Source organism: Coregonus clupeaformis, chromosome 10, assembly GCF_020615455.1.
Source record: "Coregonus clupeaformis isolate EN_2021a chromosome 10, ASM2061545v1, whole genome shotgun sequence".
NCBI lineage: Eukaryota > Metazoa > Chordata > Actinopteri > Salmoniformes > Salmonidae > Coregonus > Coregonus clupeaformis.
In genome coordinates this window covers 11,650,202-11,669,323 of record NC_059201.1, presented here as the reverse complement: position 1 = coordinate 11,669,323, position 19,122 = coordinate 11,650,202, and positions in this window count along the sequence as shown.

The window sequence follows — 19,122 nt, the reverse complement described above, 5'->3', positions numbered from 1 at the left end:
GGTCTACAATTTTGTTTCTGGTGTCCTTTGACTGCTCTTTGGTCTTGGCCATAGTGGAGTTTGGAGTGTGACTGTTTGAGGTTGTGGACAGGTGTCTTTTATACTGATAACAAGTTCAAACAGGTGCCATTAATACAGGTAACGAGTGGAGGACAGAGGAGCCTCTTAAAGAAGAAGTTACAGGTCTGTGAGAGCCAGAAATCTTGCTTGTTTGTAGGTGACCAAATACTTATTTTCCACCATAATTTGCAAATAAATTCATAAAAAATCCTACAATGTGATTTTCTGGATTTTTTTTACTCATTTTGTCTGTCATAGTTGACGTGTACCTATGATGAAAATTACAGGCCTCTCTCATATTTTAAAGTGGGAGAACTTGCACAATTGGTGGCTGACTAAATACTTCCCCCCCCCCACTGTACACTACTCATTCAAGGTTTTTCTTTATTTTTACTATTTTCAACATTGTAGAATAATAGTGAAGACATCAAAACGATGAAATAACACATATAGAATCATGTAGTAACCCAAAAAGTGTTAAACAAATCAAAATGTATTTTATGTTTGAGATTCTTCAAATAGCCACCCTTTGCCTTGATGACAGCTTTGCACACTCTTGTCATTCTCTCAACCAGCTTCACCTGGATTGCTTTTCCAACAGTCTTGAAGGAGTTCCCACATATGCTGAGCACTTGTTTGGCTGCTTTTCCTTCACTCTGCGGTCCGACTCATCCCAAACCATCTCAATTGGGTTGAGGTCAGGAGATTGTGGAGGCCAGGTCATTTGATGCAGCACTCCATCACTCTCCTTCTTGGTAAAATAGCCCTTACACAGCCTGGAGGTGTGTTGGGTCATTATTCTGTTGAAAAACAAATGAGAGTCCCACTAAGCGCAAACCAGATGGGATGGCGTATTGCTGCAGAATGCTGTGAAAGCCATGCTGGTTAAGTGTGCATTGAATTCTAAATAAATCACAGACAGTGTCACCAGCAAAGCACCCCCACACCATAACACCTCCTCCTCCATGCTTTACGGTGGGAACTACACATGCAGAGATCATCCGTTCACCCACACCGCGTCTCACAAAGACGCAGCAGTTGGAACCAAAAATCTCAAATTTCGACCACCGGTCTAATGTCCATTGCTTGTGTTTCTTGGCCCAAACAGGTCTCTTCTTCTTATTGGTGTCCTTTAGTAGTGGTTTCTTTGCAGCAATTCGACCATGAAGGCCTGATTCACACAGACCCCTCTGAACAGTTGATGTTGAGATGTGTCTGTTACTAGATCTCTGTAAAGCATTTATTTGGGCTGCAATTTCTGAGGCCGGTAACTCTCTATTGAACTTATCCTCTGCAGCAGAGGTAACTCTGGGTCTTCCATTCCTGTGGCAGTCCTCATGAGAGACAGTTTCATCATAACGATTGATGTTTTTTTCCCCCCCGTATTGACTGACCTTCATGTCTTAAAGTAATGATGCCTGTAACTCAGGACCTGAAGCAAGGACATGCATATTCTTGATACCATTTGAAAGGAAACACTTTGAAGTTTGTGGAAATGTGAAATTAACGTAGGAGAATGTAACACATTAGATCTGGTAAAAGATAATACGAACAGAAAACATGCGTTTTCTATTTTTTATTTTGTTCCATCATCTTTGAAATGCAAGAGAAATGCCACAAATTAATATTGCAGTTCAGGCACAATTTAGGTTTTGGCCACTAGATGACAGCAGTGTGTGCGCAAAGTTTTAGATTGATCCAGTGAAGCGTTGCAATACTGGACTATTTTGTCTGCCCAAATGTGCCGAATTGGTCAATTGATACATTTTCAAGTACATAACTATAGAGAACATACAAAAATGACATGGTAATACAAAACGTAAGTTTACACACTCCCAGGAATGTCATACATGATGGATCATTAGCTTATACACTAACTTTCACACATATAGATGGCGGGCGGGGTGGGTGTGGAGCCAGAGACAGCAGGGGTTCAAACTGTAGAACCCAGTTCCCACATTTGAATATAAAAATTGATTTTATCAAACAAAACTATGCTACCTTTTATCTCTGGGACCCTTAGGATGACAAATCAGAGCAAGATTACTGAATGTTAGTACATTATTTACTCTCAGAGGTGAATGCATCAAACCAGTTGTTGTTGTGCACTCTTCTCAAACAATAGCATGGTATTATTTCACTGTAATAGATACTGTAAATTGGACAGTGCAGTTATATTAATAATAATTTAAGCTTTCTGCCCATATAAGACATGTCTATGTCCTGGAAAGTTTGCTGTTACTTACAACCGTAATGCTAATCACATTAGCGCACGTTAGCTCAACTGTACCGTATACGGGACAAGAATCCCATAGATGTTAAGAAGACATACCTGTTAATTGAAATGCATTCCAGGTGACAACCTCATGAAGCTGGTTGAGAGAATGCCAAGAGTGTGCAAAGCTGTCATCAAGGCAAAAGGTGGCTATTTGAAGAATCTCAAATATAAAATATGTTTTGATTTGTTTAATGCTTTTTTGGTTACTACATGATTCCATATGTGTATTTTCATAGTTTTGATGTCTTCACTATTATTCAAAAATTTAGAAAATAGTAAAAATAAAGAAAAACTCTTGAATGAGTAGGTGTGTCCAAACTTTTGACTGGTACTGTATTTGTAGGTTGTTGTTTACTCGGTATAACTAATGTGTAACGCAGTCTTCACTTTCCCGCCGGAACAAACTCACATCTGTGAATAAGGGCTTAATGTGCCGTTTCTAGCAGGGATACCCCCAAGAGTGCACATGTGCAGTTGTTACCCATCTCCGCTGCTGTGGCAATCGGCTACATAAAATAATTATATAAATTAATCACAAATGTTTTAGGTAGAAAAGTACATCTTTTCGACTCAAAACCCCCAAAATATACAAAAATACTGTAGCTCATTTGGCTGTACGCTTTCAATAAAACATCAAATTTAACCACACTTTGCAGATGTGTGAATAATGAATTCATTGGCAACGAAGCAGAGCGAGGCCTGCATCTGTCACGCTCTGGTTCCGGGACGTTGTGAATGAACCAGGGTGTGTTTGTTTTGTTGGGTATTTGTTGTGGGGTTGGTTGTAAGGGTGTATTCGGTTGGTTGTGTTTTGGGTGTGTTAATTGTGGTGTCGTGTGACTCCCAATCGGAGGTAACGAGTGTCAGCTGTCGGCTCGTTATCTCTGATTGGGAGCCATATTTATTCTGTCTGTGTTCTCATGTGGGTTGTGGGTTTTTGTTCCATGTTTCTGTCAGTGTTACAGAGGACTTCACTATCGTCATTTGTTGTTTTTTGTGGTTGCTTTATTTAATAAAGTCATCATGTTCACTCCACGCGCTGCGTATTGGTCCGCTTCTTCAGACGATCGTGACAGAAAAACCCACCTTAGAAGGACCAAGCAGCGTGTCCAGGAGCAAGACAGCTGGACATGGGAGGAAGCGCCTGGTAAGGAGCTCGAGAGGCTGGCGATGGCCCAGGTGGGCAAATCGTGGTCCTGGGAGGACATGCTCGGGGGCAAGGGACCTTGGGGGAAGATCAAGGCCCTGGCGAGAGAGGAGCAACGGCGTCAGCAGGGCCATCATCGTTGGAAGGACGAGAGGCAACCCCAAAAAGTTTTTTGGGGGGGGCACATGGCTTGGGCGACTGAGCAGCAGGAGGCTGCCACAAGGCAGATACAGAAGGCTACCAGGTTAAGGGGGCTGACGGAGGCAGAGAAGGGACGGATTCAGGAGGCTACCAGGTTAAGGGGGTCACTGGCCAAAGTAGGGAAAGGAGATGTAGAGGCACGGCGTGAGAGACTGAGGTGTGTATCCAGTCCGGTCCGGCCCGTTCCTAATCCCGAGGTACAGCCAGTAGTGTGTGTCCCCAGTACGGTACGGCCTGTTCGGCCCCTCGCACTAAGTGTATCGGTGCGCGTCGCCAGCCCAGCCCGGCCTGTTCCTGAGCCTCATACGAAGCCTACGGTGCGCGTCGCCAGCCCAGCCCGGCCTGTTCCGGCCACTCGCACCAGGGATACGGTGCGCTTCGCCAACCCGGCCCGGCCTGTTCCGGCCACTCGCACCAGGGATACGGTGCGCGTCGCCAGCCCAGCCCGGCCTGTTCCTACTCCACGCACCAGGGATACGGTGCGCTTCGCCAGCCCGGCCCGGCCTGTTCCGGCCACTCGCACCAGGGATACGGTGCGCGTCGCCAGCCCAGCCCGGCCTGTTCCTACTCCACGCACCAGGGATACGGTGCGCTTCGCCAGCCCGGCCCGGCCTGTTCCGGCCACTCGCACCAGGGATACGGTGCGCGTCGCCAGCCCAGCCTGGCCTGTTCCTACTCCACGCACCAGGGATACGGTGCGCTTCGCCAGCCCGGCCCGGCCTGTTCCGGCCTCTCGCACCAGGGATACGGTGCGCGTCGCCAGCCCAGCCCGGCCTGTTCCTGCTCTCCGCACTAGGCCTACGGTGCGTCCCCAGGGCCAAGCATGCCCTGTTGCTGCTTCCCGCACTAGCCCTGAGATGCGTGTCCTCAGCCCGGTACCTCCAGTTCCGGCACCACGCATCAGGCCTACGGTGCGTCCCCAGGGCCAAGCATGCCCTGTTGCTGTTTTCCGCACTAGCCCTGAGATGCGTGTCCTCAGGCCGGTACCTCCAGTTCCGGCACCACGCATCAGGCCTACGGTGCGTCCCCAGGGTCCAGCATGCCCTGTTGCTTCTCCCCGCACTAGCCCTGAGATGCGTGTCCTCAGCCCGGTACCTCCTGTTCCGGCACCACGCACCAGGCCTACGATGCGCCTCAGACGGCCAGAGTCTGCCGTCTGCCCAACGGGGCCTGAACTGTCCGTCTGCCCAACGCCGTCTGAACTGCCCGTCCGCCCAACGGCGCCTGAACTGCCCGTCTGCCCAACGCCGTCTGAACTGTCCGTCTGCCAAGCGCCGCAGGAACTGCCCGTCTGTACTGAGCCTGCAAAGCCGCCCGTCTGCCATGAGCCTTCAGAGCCGTCCGCCAGACCGGAGCCGCTAGAGCTCTCCGCCAGACAGGAGCAGCCAGAGCCTTCCGCCAGACAGGATCAGCCAGAGCCTTCCGCCAGACAGGAGCAGCCAGAGCCTTCCGCCAGACAGGATCAGCCAGAGCCTTCCGCCAGACAGGATCAGCCAGAGCCTTCCGCCAGCCAGGATCCGCCAGAGCCGTCCAGCCAGGATCCGCCTGAGCCAGCCAGCCAGGATCTGCCCCTCAGTCCGGTGCTGCCCCTTAGTCAGGTACTGTCCCTTAGCCCGGTGCTGCCCCTTAGTCCGGTGCTGCCCCTTAGTCAGGTGCTGCCCCTTAGCCCGGTGCTGCCCCTTAGTCCGGTGCTGCCACTTAGTCCGGTGCTGCCCCTTAGTCAGGTGCTGTCCCTTAGTCCGGTGCTGCCTATTAAGCAGTTTGTGACTGTGGTGGGGTGGGGATCACGACCGGGTCCAGAGCCGCCACCGTGGACAGACGCCCACCCAGACCCTCCCCTAGTCTTTATGTTGGTGCGTCCGGGGTTCGCACCTTTAGGGGGGTACTGTCACGCTCTGGTTCCGGGACGTTGTGAATGAACCAGGGTGTGTTTGTTTTGTTGGGTATTTGTTGTGGGGTTGGTTGTAAGGGGGTGTATTCGGTTGGTTGTGTTTTGGGTGTGTTAATTGTGGTGTCGTGTGACTCCCAATCGGAGGTAACGAGTGTCAGCTGTCGGCTCGTTATCTCTGATTGGGAGCCATATTTATTCTGTCTGTGTTCTCATGTGGGTTGTGGGTTTTTGTTCCATGTTTCTGTCAGTGTTACAGAGGACTTCACTATCGTCATTTGTTGTTTTTTGTGGTTGCTTTATTTAATAAAGTCATCATGTTCACTCCACGCGCTGCGTATTGGTCCGCTTCTTCAGACGATCGTGACAGCATCCAGCAACATCACACGTTACGTGACCCGTTTTAGCTGCTGTTTCAGTACAGCACTACAGTGAGAGAGAGGGGGAGAGGGCAAACTCCACTGAACTAGTTTACATGTATCGAATCACTTGGGAGTTTCTGTTTTTTTGATAAACTTCTCCTTTAACCTGACCATGCTTAAATAGATATTCCATGTCTGATTTGTTATTGTTACCCATCTACCAATCACTGCCCTTCTTTATGAAGCTTTCAAAAAGCTCCTGGTCTTTGTAGTTGAATCTGTGCTTGAAATTCAATACTTGACTGAGGTTACAGATGTACAGTTGTGGTCAAAAGTTTTGTATTGTATTGGTCTTCACAAAGTTGCTCTTCACAAAGTTCGCTGCTTCAGTGTTATGAAATATTTTTGTTAGATGTTACTATGGTATACTGAAGTATAATTACAAGCATTCCATAAGTGTCAAAGGCTTTTATTGACAATTACATTAAGTTTATGCAAAGAGTCAATATTTGCAGTGTTGACCCTTCTTTTTCAAGACCTCTGCAATCCGCCCTGGCATGCTGTCAATTAACTTCTGGGCCACATCCTGACTGATGGCAGCCCATTCTTGCATAATCAATGCTTGGAGTTTGTGTCATGATTTAACTGGATATGAACCCAAATGCAGACAACTACACTGAGCCAGAGAAGGTTTAACAGGTTTATTGCAAAGTAAAATTGTCCAGGTTTCCAAAAATAGGGGGAAGAGCAAGTCCAGGTCTACAGGGAGGGTAACAGATCCAGGTTCTGAGCAGGAGTGGTACCGTAACGTCCTAGTGTCCGGGGGGAGTCCAAAAGGGAAGTCCAGTAGTGGTAAACGGGATGGTGGTGGCAGGAGTGAAGCGGAGGCAGGAGTCAGGTTCCAATAATCTGTGGCACAGGAGAAATGTAAATAGAACAGGCCAAAAACACAAAGAGCGAAAACAAGCAGGTGGAGTCAGCAGCGAGACAAACATGATTGTCTTGACTATGATCTGACGATGAGTGGCAAGTTTGACCGGGTCTTAAAGGCTGAGGTGATTATGGTGAATGAGCTGCAGCTGGAACCCTGACTCCCGCACACCAGACTTCACTCCTGCAATCAAGAACAGACAGAGGGGAGGGGGAGAGCAGAGAGAGAGCTACCTAGCAGCAGTAGGCCTAACAGTACCCCCCCTCTACGGACGCCACCCGGCAGCCGACAGGGTTTATCAGGATGTAACCTATGAAACTCACGGACCAGAGCAGGATCCACAATGAAGCTCCTGGGAACCCAGGAACGTTCCTCAGGACCATAACCCTCCCAATCCACCAGGTACTGGAACCCACGGCCCCGGCGGCGAACATCCAGAAGTCGCCGGACAGTGTAAACAGGACCCCCACCCACGATCCTGGGCGGAGGAGGGGGACGAGAGGGCGGGCACAGAGGGCTAACAGACACAGGCTTGATCTGGGACACATGAAAAGTGGAATGAACCCGTAGGGAGGCAGGAAGCTGTAGTTGAACCGCGCAGGGGTTAGCAATAGACAGTATCTTGAACGGTCCTATAAAACGCGGTGCCATCTTCTTAGATTCCACTTTCAATGGAAGATCACGTGACTTAAGCCATACCTCTTGACCAGGAGAGTAACCGGGAGCCTGGGACCGGTGACGGTTGGCTTGCCTCTGCATGTACGCCGAAGCTCGGGACAGAGCTACCCTGGCCTTCCTCCAGACCTTGAAGCAGCGGCGCATGTGGGACTGCACCGAGGGTACCGCCAGTTCCCTCTCTTGAGAAGGGAACAGGGGAGGTTGGTAACCAAGAGCGCACAGAAAGGGAGACAAACCAGAGGAAGCGTTAGTCAAGGTGTTATGAGCATATTCCACCCAGGGGAGCATGGAGCTCCATGACCCAGGGTTAGACCCTGTGACACAGCGGAGAGCGGTCTCCATCTCCTGGTTCGCTCTCTCGGCTTGCCCGTTGGTCTGGGGGTGATATCCAGAGGACAGGCTGGATGTGATGCCCAAAGCTTTACAGAAAGCTTTCCATACCTGGGAGACAAACTGGGGACCCCTGTCAGAGACAATATCAGTGGGTAGACCATGAGAGCGGAACATATGTTCCACCAAAATATCAGCAGTTTCTCTGGCAGTGGGCAGTTTAGGTAGGGCCAAAAAATGAGCAAACTTAGAAAAACGATCAATTACAGTAAGAATGACAGTCTTTCCAGTCGAGGGGGGAAGTCCAGTGACAAAATCCAATGCAATGTGGGACCAGGGCCGGCTGGGTATTGGCAGAGGTCGTAGATGACCAGCACTGGCCTGGGTGGAGTTCTTACTTCGTGCACATACCGTACAAGCAGCAATGAAGGCTCGAGTGTCCGCCTCCATCCTGGGCCACCAGAACTTCCGTCGCAAAAAGTCAAGGGTCCGAGTAACTCCAGGGTGACAGGTAAGGGGAGACGAGTGAGTCCACTGAAGTACCTGGGAGCGAACAGACTCAGGGACAAACAACCGGTTAGGAGGACAGCTCCCAGGGTCAGCTTGATGATGTTGAGCCTGTCTAACAATCCCTTCGATGTCACATGTAATGGCAGCAATACTGCAGGTAGGAGGCAAGATGGGTTCAGCGTTACTACCAGTATCAACAGCAGAATGTACACGAGACAGGGCGTCAGGCTTGACGTTGCGTGACCCAGGACGGTAAGATAGGGAAAATTTGAATCTACCAAAAAAATAGTGCCCACCTGGCTTGACGGGGATTGAGCTGCTTCGCTGACTGGATGTATGCCAGATTTTTATGATTCGTCCAAACGATGAAGGGTTGTTCCGCCCCCTCCAACCAATGCCGCCACTCCTCGAGAGCCAGCTTAACGGCGAGCAGTTCACGATTGCCAACATCATAATTCCTCTCTGCCTGAGAAAGTTTTCGTGAAAGAAAAGCACAGGGATGCAGTTTGTTATCTTCAGGTGAACGTTGTGACAACACCGCACCCACCCCAGTGTCGGAAGCGTCCACCTCCACGACAAACTGGCGGTCGGGGTCAGGCTGCATCAGAATGGGAGCCGAGGCGAAGCGATGTTTCAGCTCTTCGAACGCTGATTCGGCCCCTTCATTCCAAGCGAACGGTAGTGAGATGGAGGTGAGAGCGGTGAGTGGCGCAGCAATGCGGCTGTAGTCCTTGATGAACCTCCTGTAGAAGTTCGCAAACCCCAAGAATCGTTGAAGTTGTTTGTGGGTGGAGGGGGCTGGCCAGTCCGTGACAGCAGAGATCTTAGCTGGGTCCATCCGCAACTCCCCCTGAGCTATTATGTAACCCAAAAAAGAGGTTTCAGACACATGAAATTCACATTTCTCCATCTTCACAAATAGTTTATTCTCCAACAACCTTTGCAACACCTGGCGCACATGCAGTTCATGTTCCTGGGAGGACTTTGAGTAAATCAAGATATCATCCAGATAGACAAAAACAAAACGATTCAACATGTCCCGAAGGACATCATTCACCAGTGCCTGAAAAACAGCAGGGGCATTAGACAAACCAAAAGGCATAACCAGATACTCAAAATGTCCCAAGGGTGTGTTGAAGGCAGTCTTCCATTCATCGCCTTTATGAATGCGCACCAGGTGATACGCATTTCGTAGATCCAGTTTTGTAAAGATGGTTGCACCATGAAGGAGGGGAAAAGCAGAATTAATTAAAGGCAGATAATATTTGTTCTTAATGGTGATGTTGTTAAGTCCACGGAAATCAATACAGGGTCTGAGGGTCTTATCCTTCTTTCCAACAAAAAAGAATCCCGCTCCTACAGGTGACGAGGAAGGACGAATAATACCTGCCGCCAAGGAGTCCCGAATGTAGTTCTCCATAGCCTCCGTCTCCGGGCGGGAGAGATTGTACAGGCGACTGTTAGGGAGCGGGGCTCCTGGCTGGAGGTCAATGGCGCAGTCGTATGGCCGGTGAGGAGGAAGAGAAGTAGTTCTGTGTTTGCAGAAAACGGATGCCAGGTCATGATACACGTCAGGGACAGCAGAGAGATCCATGGACTCCAGTGGAGGTTGAGGCACAGTGCTGGCAGGGGTCTGAGCAGAACACAAACAGTTCACATGACAAAATGTGCTCCATGAAACAATTCTACCTGTCACCCAATCAATGTGTGGATTGTGTCTTATGAGCCAGGGGATACCAAGGACCAGGGGGGTCTGTGGGCAGTCAATTATGTGAAATTGAATGTTCTCCTGATGATTACCCGACACTCTGAGACAAACAGGGACAGTCTGATGAGTAATACGGGTCAACAATTGTCCATTTAGACCCTTAGCCTGCAGCGGACGGTCCATAAGAACAGTCTCTAAATCCATTTGTTGAGCCAACTCTCGATCCAAAAAGCTTTCATCGGCACCAGAGTCAACTAGCTCACTAACAGGGAAATTCTGGGACTGCCACTGGAGGGATGCCTGGAGCAGAATGCGGGGAGAAGAGGAAGAATCCGCTGCTCGGCTCACCAAAACTTCTCCCATTAATGATGAGCCGGCCCTTTTCCCGGACGAACTGGGCAGGAAGGAACGAAATGACCAGCTTCTCCACAATACAGGCAGACACGAGCCTGAATACGACGTGCACGCTCCTCTGAGGACAACCGTGCCCGACCCACCTCCATGGCTTCGGGTTCAGTGCTCCTAGTATTGACTCGGGAAGACTCGGCCTTCTCCGTAGGGAAGAGGCGGGGAGGAGTTGGTTGACGACAGACTGGTTGTTTGTAACTAACACTCCTCTCACGGCGACGCTCCCGAATCCGATTATCCAACCTGATGGTGAGTGAAATAAGATTATCCAGCGTAGGCGATTCATCATATGACACCAATTCATCTTTCAAAGTCTCAGACAAAGCATTAATGAACACTCCTTGTAATGCCTCGTCATTCCAACCACTCACTGCCGCTAAGGTCCGAAACTCCACTGCCATCTCCGCCACACTGCGAGACCCTTGCCGAAGAGAAAACAACCGTTTAGCAGCCTCCTTGCCCCATACGGGGTGGTCGAAAACCTTCCTCATCTCAGTGGTGAAGGCAATGTAAGCGTTGCAAATGTCCGACTGACTCTCCCAGACCGCGGATCCCCAAGAACGAGCGGAACCGCTAGTAGAGTTGATAAGGTAGGCAATACGGGCTCTTTCTGAGGCGTAGGTGAGGGGCTGTTGTTCAAACACTAACGAGCATTGAGTCAAAAAATCACCACAGGTTCCCATGTTCCTGTCATAGCGCTCTGGAGCAGGAACAAAAGGCTCTCTGATCTGGGCTGGAGGAGCAGGAAAAACAGGCGGAGCAGGAGAAGGAGCAGTCTGTATGCCATGAACGAGGGGTGCATTATTAACTTGGGTAGTAAGGGCAGACACTTGATTGGTAAGTACTTGAACCTGATTAAGCAGCATCTGACTGTTCTCAGAAATAGTCTTAAACAAAGTATCATGTTGGCCAAGTAAAATGCCCTGATTGGCTATGGCAGTCCGAATTTGAGTGCACTCTGGGGTGATATCTGAGCTGCTGTCTGCTGGGTTCATGTTGGTCAGATCATACTGTCATGATTTAACTGGATATGAACCCAAATGCAGACAACTACACCGAGCCAGAGAAGGTTTAACAGGTTTATTGCAAAGTAAAATTGTCCAGGTTTCCAAAAATAGGGGGAAGAGCAAGTCCAGGTCTACAGGGAGGGTAACAGATCCAGGTTCTGAGCAGGAGTGGTACCGTAACGTCCTAGTGTCCGGGGGGAGTCCAAAAGGGAAGTCCAGTAGTGGTAAACGGGATGGTGGTGGCAGGAGTGAAGCGGAGGCAGGAGTCAGGTTCCAATAATCTGTGGCACAGGAGAAATGTAAATAGAACAGGCCAAAAACACAAAGAGCGAAAACAAGCAGGTGGAGTCAGCAGCGAGACTAACATTGTTGTCTTGACTATGATCTGACGATGAGTGGCAAGTTTGACCGGGTCTTAAAGGCTGAGGTGATTATGGTGAATGAGCTGCAGCTGGAACCCTGACTCCCGCACACCAGACTTCACTCCTGCAATCAAGAACAGACAGAGGGGAGGGGGAGAGCAGAGAGAGAGCTACCTAGCAGCAGTAGGCCTAACAGTTTGTCAGAATTTGTGGGTTTTTGTTTGTCCACCCGCCTCTTGAGGATCAACCACAAGTTCTCAATGGGATTAAGGTCTGGGGAGTTTCCTGGCCATGGACCCAAAATGTCGATGTTTTGTTCCCCGAGCCACTTAGTTATCACTTTTGCCTTATGGCAAGGTGCTCCATCATGCTGGAAAAGGCATTGGTCATCACCAAACTGCTCTTGGATGGTTGGGAGAAGTTGCTCTTGGAGGATGTGTTGGTACGATTCTTTATTCATGGCTGTGTTCTTAGGCAAAATTGTGAGTGAGCCCACTCCCTTGGCTGAGAAGCAACCCCACACATTAATGGTCTCAGGATGCTTTACTGTTGGCATGACACAGGACTGATGGTAGCGCTCACCTTGTCTTCTCCGGACAAGGTGTTTTCCGGATGTCCCAAACAATCGGAAAGGGGATTCATCAGAGAAAATGACTTTACCCCAGTCCTCAGCAGTCCAATCCCTGTACCTTTTGCAGAATATCAGTCTGTCCCTGATGTTTTTCCTGGAGAGAAGTGGCTTCTTTGCTGCCCTTCTTGACACCAGGCCATCCTCCAAAAGTATTCTCCTCACTGTGCGTGCAGATGCACTCACACCTGCCTGCTGCCATTCCTGAGCAAGCTCTGCACTGGTGGTGCCCCGATCCCGCAGCTGAATCAACTTTAGGAGACGGTCCTGGTGCTTGCTGGACTTTCTTGGGCACCCTGAAGCCTTCTTCACAACAATTGAACCTCTCTCCTTGAAGTTCTTGATGATCCGAAAAATTGTTGATTTAGGTACAATCTTACTAGCAGCAATATCCTTGCCTGTGAAGCCCTTTTTGTGCAAAGCAATGATGACGGCACGTGTTTCCTTGCAGGTAACCATGGTTAACAGAGGAAGAACAATGATTTCCAGCACCACCCTCCTTTTAAAGCTTCCAGTCTGTTATTCTAACTCAATCAGCATGACAGAGTGATCTCCAGCCTTGTCCTCGTCAACACTCTCACCTGTGTTAATGAGATAATCACTGACATGATGGCAGCTGGTCCTTTTGTGGCAGGGCTGAAATGCAGTGGAAATGTTTTTTTGGGGGGATTATCATGGCAAAGAGGGACTTTGCAATTAATTGCAATTCATCTTATCACTCTTCATGACATTCTGGAGTATATGCAAATTGCCATCATCAAAACTGAGGCAGCAGACTTTGTGAAAATTAGTATTTGTGTCATTCTCAAAACGTTTGACCACAACTATGTATGGGGGACCGAGGAAGGGGTAGTCATTAAAAAATCATGTCAACCCCTATTATTATTTCACACAGAGTGAGTCCATGTAACTATGTTATTTGTTTAGCCAAATTTTACTCCTGAACTAATTTAGGCTTGCCTAAACAAAAGGGGTGACTACTTTTGCAACAACTATATTTTAGTTATTTAACATTAACATTTGTAGAATTTTCTTTCACTTTGACATTATGGAGTATTTTATGTGTGTGGGGGGACCCGGGATTGGACTGCATGATACCCACTCCAGTCCAACCCAGCCATGGTGGACCCAGGATTCGAACCCACACCATGTCACAACATACTCTACAAGCTAGCATGTTAGCGATCAGGAAAGCAGTAGAAATTCTAATTTAGCCATCCGCTACACCAGCATAATACGGTGGTACTGGCTCATGGGAGTGTTGTTAGGATATGGTGAAGTCAGACACGGCCGTTAGCCTCACTCCGCACAATAAGACTTATTACCAATAATTACCACCTCTGTGAGACACCGTATCTAGAGTTGACATGTTTGTAAAATCAAACCCAGGATCAAAACGCCTGGAAAATCCCAGGTCTTGCTGTGGCCTGCAGTTCATTTGCAGTGATAATGTTTTGCTAAACCTTTTTTATTCCTGAGTGAATATTCATTAGACCTCCCTGGGATCACAGCATTCTTGTCACTTCCCTTCTCCTGCTGTGCACCTTGATACTGCTCTTCAGGCCAAGCTGAAATATATTGCTTTTTTAATGCCAGACTGAAATACCGCCAAACCAGATCTGGGAAGGACGACTCAGAGCACTAAGCTTTTAGTACCTCACTACTTAGTGTAACTGTAATATTCCTTTGGCTGCTCTCCCATCTAAAGGAGAGTGTACTTGCATTTCAATATTAGCTAAAACAATAAGGTAGTACTGTGTACAGCGATTCAGCGCTTAGCTGCCATTATGCACAGCATGAATAAACTCAACTAAACCTAAACCTAGACAAATAGCTGTGAAAGTTGTCACATGACAATTATGTCATTACTAAAAATCTGTTTGCTTCAGTGTAAACCTACTATACACAATAAAATGAGATTAATAAGATTATAATCTGTATTCTATAGTGCAGAGGGAAACCTCTAGGGATCTGTATACTATTGTGCAGAGGGATGCCTTCTCTAGGGATCACGCCCAAAATAAGAGGGATGTGGACTGATATCTCAGAAGGGCTTCCGGAACGTTCACAGCCCATGTAGCCTTTGAGAATGGATAATGGCATGAACACTAAAGCCAGCTTAATGTGTGAAGGGATTGTTATGTATAAAACCCAGGTTGTTACTTTTGGAAACGGTGCATGGGTCATATCAGACTGCTGTAGCTGATCTAAAGGTGAACTCTGACCCTGCTAGAGATGCACATCAAATAAGCAGAATCCATTAGAGTGATAGCCAGGGTGACATCCCGTGGTGCCATTACTGGCCAAATGAAAAGGCTTGCCCAGGCTTTAGCCACATTGGCGATGGGTTATCCAGCATGGTTGTTTTTCTGACTTAGACTCCACAGTAATGTTAGTGACAACTGTGGTTGTGTTGGATTACCAGGCAACCCAGGCGGGGCCGGTGATTGGACATTCCTACTTAGAGGTGAAATTTACTGGTATGGATTTTGTGCTGCTACTGTTGCATTAAATTAGTGTGACCAAGCAGGTGGGCAGAGGGAAATGGGGCTGTTCTACAAGTTAATTATACTCAGCCACACACTCAATGTACTCCTGCAAACCTAGTTAGGAAGGAGCAGGCATGGAGGCATACACACAGGCACATGCACGTAACTCTAGTTAAAGAGGTTAAGAAGAGTTTAATTAACAAATAAGATTTGTTGATATCCAATTTGGATTAAATCATATTTCGGTCAATGATGTCTGGAAATGAACAGTAGTTCTTCACCATTAAAAGGACAAACGTTGAATGTGATGGACAGACGTGGTAGTACTCAACATAATTTAGTGAAGTACCAGTTCACATCATTAAATACTAACAATAATGAGAGTTACATGTGAATTTAGCATGTGCAATGCATGCATACATGACTATTTCATGATCCAATGCTAACATGTTACATGATTGACCCTATTTAACCCCAGAGCATCACAGACAGTGACAGACTGACAATGGGTTTGTTGGTTGTTCTGTTTATGTTGGATGACTGTACTCAGTCTGTTAATATGAGATTACATTAAATATTCATCTTCATTTCACAGGCAATGAATCATCAAGGTGTTTCTGCCCGCCCACCATCCATCCTGTGGCATAGCAGGCAGCTGTTTGAAATTAGACACCAGATTGTGTTACTTATAGGCTAGTGCTAGCAGGAGTGATGCTGATCGCTCTGTAACCCAATGAGCAATCTGTCATGGCACAGCAGACTCATGGCAATGTAACCATAGGTGAGGTATGCTCATGTAATATGTCTGGCCATGTATCCATGCAAGGCATGTTGTAAAACACATGGGATGTAGTGTTGCTCATCTAGTCTAGTGGGTTGATATGGTCTTGCACCATGACTTAGCCTGTTGCCCAGTGTAGCCAGGGTGTTACATCTTCACCTGTGGCTGTGGGTTCCTCAAGTTGTACGTTTACCTGTGCCAATGTAAACCATTCAGCACCATGGACAGCACCGTGTTTAGCGCTATGAAGATCGGACGACGATTCAACACTACAACTTCGTGAACAGCGCCACTGACTATATAGCACGCACTGCACAACAATGCAGTGCCATGGACAGCACCGCGTTTAGAGCTATGAAGATCGGGCGATGATTCAGCACAAAGGCAACGTGGACAGCGCCACCCACCTGTTGTTGGTGTGGCTGCAGGCAGGATGCCTCTTATGTGGCTCCTTTCATGCTGCCTGTATTCTTCCCATTCCCCTTTAACCTATGTACTATGTGCTAACTTACTGTAAATACAGACAGAGGGAAAAAATTAATTCGCAGAGAACTCCTTGTAGCCTTTATGAGGCAGAGGCTACCATTGACAGTTCTAGGAAGTTGTCATCCTCCTCATTGTTGCTCAGTCAGACTATAGGTTGGACAGAGCCCAGGCTGTAAATGCCCACAAAGAATATGGACAATGATGATCTTCAATAATTGCCTGACACAATCAATCAATTTCTAATTTGTGAAGTTCTATAGAAAGGAGAGTAGCCCACTTCAGTGGGGAGACATATTAGAGAGGGTAGGATAAGCGAAGACTTTGATAGATGGCCATATTCTCAAAAGGAGGCAGGGAGCAGATTCAGATTAATTATCTGACAGAGCAATGTGGAATCAGCAAAATCTTGACTACAGTTTTGCTCCTTTCTGCTCGTTAGGGGCTTTTAAGCACCTTAATGCGTCTTTTCATTTTCTCGTGACACAGAACTCACCGCTTGTAGTACAAATTACAAAATAATTCACTCTCGCGTCCATATCATTTAAATTATTATTTTATTACGACATTTAAGAAGAAAATGAATAACCCCGCTACAATGACACCTAATTTGGAGAGCAATTTATTCACAAGCTCTGCAATGAATTGAAATGACATCACCTAATCGAAAATGGATATTAGCTATTGAAATGCAGCAGACTTCTGTCAGTTGTGAATTTTGATTAAGCTTTAGGGCTAGATTCAATCCAATCGCGGAGACCGCAGTCACGGTAAAAGCTGCATACAGTGCATTCGGAAACTATTCAGACTACTTCCCTTTTTCCATATTTTGTTACATTACAGCCTTATTCTAGAATTGATTAAATTATTTTTTGCCTCATCAATGTACACACAATACCTCATAATGACAAAGCGAAAACAGGTTTTTAGAATTTTAGCAAATTTATTAAAAATAAAAAACTGAAATACCTTGATTACATAAGTATTCAGACCCTTTGCTATGGAACTCGAAATTGAGCTCTGGTGCATCCTGTTTCCATTGATCATCCTTGAGATGTTTCTAGGACTTGATTGGAGTCCACCTGTGGTAAATTCAGTTGATTGGACATGATTTGGAAAGGCACACATCTGTCTATATAAGGTCCCACAGTTGACAGTGCATGTCAGAGCAAAAACCAAGCCATGAGGTCGAAGGAATTATCCGTAGAGCTCCGAGACAGGATAGTGTCGAGGTACAGATCTGGGGAAGGGTACCAAAAAATTCTGCATCATTGACGGACCCCAAGAACACAGTGGCCTCCATCATTCTTAAATGGAAGAAGTCTGGAACCACCCGGCCAAACTGAGCAATCGGGGGAGAAGGGCCTTGGTCAGGGAGGTGACCGAGAATCCGATGGTCACTCTGACATAGCTCTAGAGTTCCTCTGTGGAGATGGGCGAACCTTCCAGAAGGACAACAATCTCTGCAGCACTCCACCAATTAGGACTTTATGGTAGAGTGGCCAGACAGAAGCCACTCCTCAGTAAAAGGCACATGACAGCCCACTTTGAGTTTGACAAAAGGCACCTGAAGGACTCTCAGACCATGAGAAACAAGATTCTCTGGTCTGATGAAACCAAGATTGAACTCTTTGGCTTGAATGCCAAGCGTCACGTCTGGAGGAAACCTGGCACCATCCCTACGGTGAAGCATGGTGGTGGCAGCATCATGCTGTGGGATGTTTTTCAGCGGCAGGGACTTGGAGACTAGTCAGGATCGAGGGAAAGATGAACGGAGCAAAGTACAGAGAGATCCTTGATGAAAAGCTGCTCAGGACCTCAGACTGGGGCTAAGGTTCACCTTCCAACAGGACAGCGACCTTACGCACACAGCCAAGACAACGCAGGAGTGTCTTCGGGACAAGTCTCTGAATGTCTTTGAGTGGCCCAGTCAGAGCCCGAACTTGAACCCGATCCAACATCTCTGGAGAGACCTGAAAATATCTGTGCAGCGACGCTCCCCATCCAACCTGACAGAGCTTGAGAGGATCTGCAGAGAAGAATGGGAGAAACTCCCCAAATAGAGTGTGCCAAACTTGTAGCGTCATACCCAAGAAGATTCAAGGCTGTAATCGGTGCCAAAGGTGCTTCAACAAATTACTGAGTAAAGGGTTTGAATACTTATGTAAATATTATATTTAAATATATATATATATATATATATATATATATATATATATATATATATATATATATATAAATTAGTAATATTTTCTAAAAACCTGTTTTTGCTTTGTCATGATGGCGTATTGTGTGTAGATTGATGAGGGGGAAGAAACAATTTCAACAAATTTAGAATAAGGCTGTAACGTAACAAATGTGGAAAAAATCAAAGGGTCTGAATACTTTCCGAATGCATTGTATGTCGGCTCAACCCGAAATTACCTTTAAATGTAAATCGCGCTGTAACACAGCTCTTCCGCAGTCCAGATTGAATCTAGGCCAGTCTAACTGTCCAGTGTTTCCAGATTTCTATGAAATATGACCAATAATTATTTACAATATGAGTTAAATAGTTTTCCTTCCAAAAAATTGTAATTAAGTAAGTTAAATAGCACCTTTTCTGTGTTGGAATGGTGTGGGCGTGCTCCAACAACAAAATGGTGTGGGCATATACCGGTCATTAAAAATATTCATGCGAGTAGACCGCTGATTGGCCAGTTCATCCTCTTCAGGAGGATAAAATCATCAAGTTTGAGGTGGGGTTCTTGAAGTGTTTCTTCTCCAATTCATGCTGTGGCCACAAATACGAGTATAGGATGAGTCAACATTATTTGGGTATGAGTTAACAGAATATTAACTTTTAAAAGTGAGATTTTCACTAGACAGTTA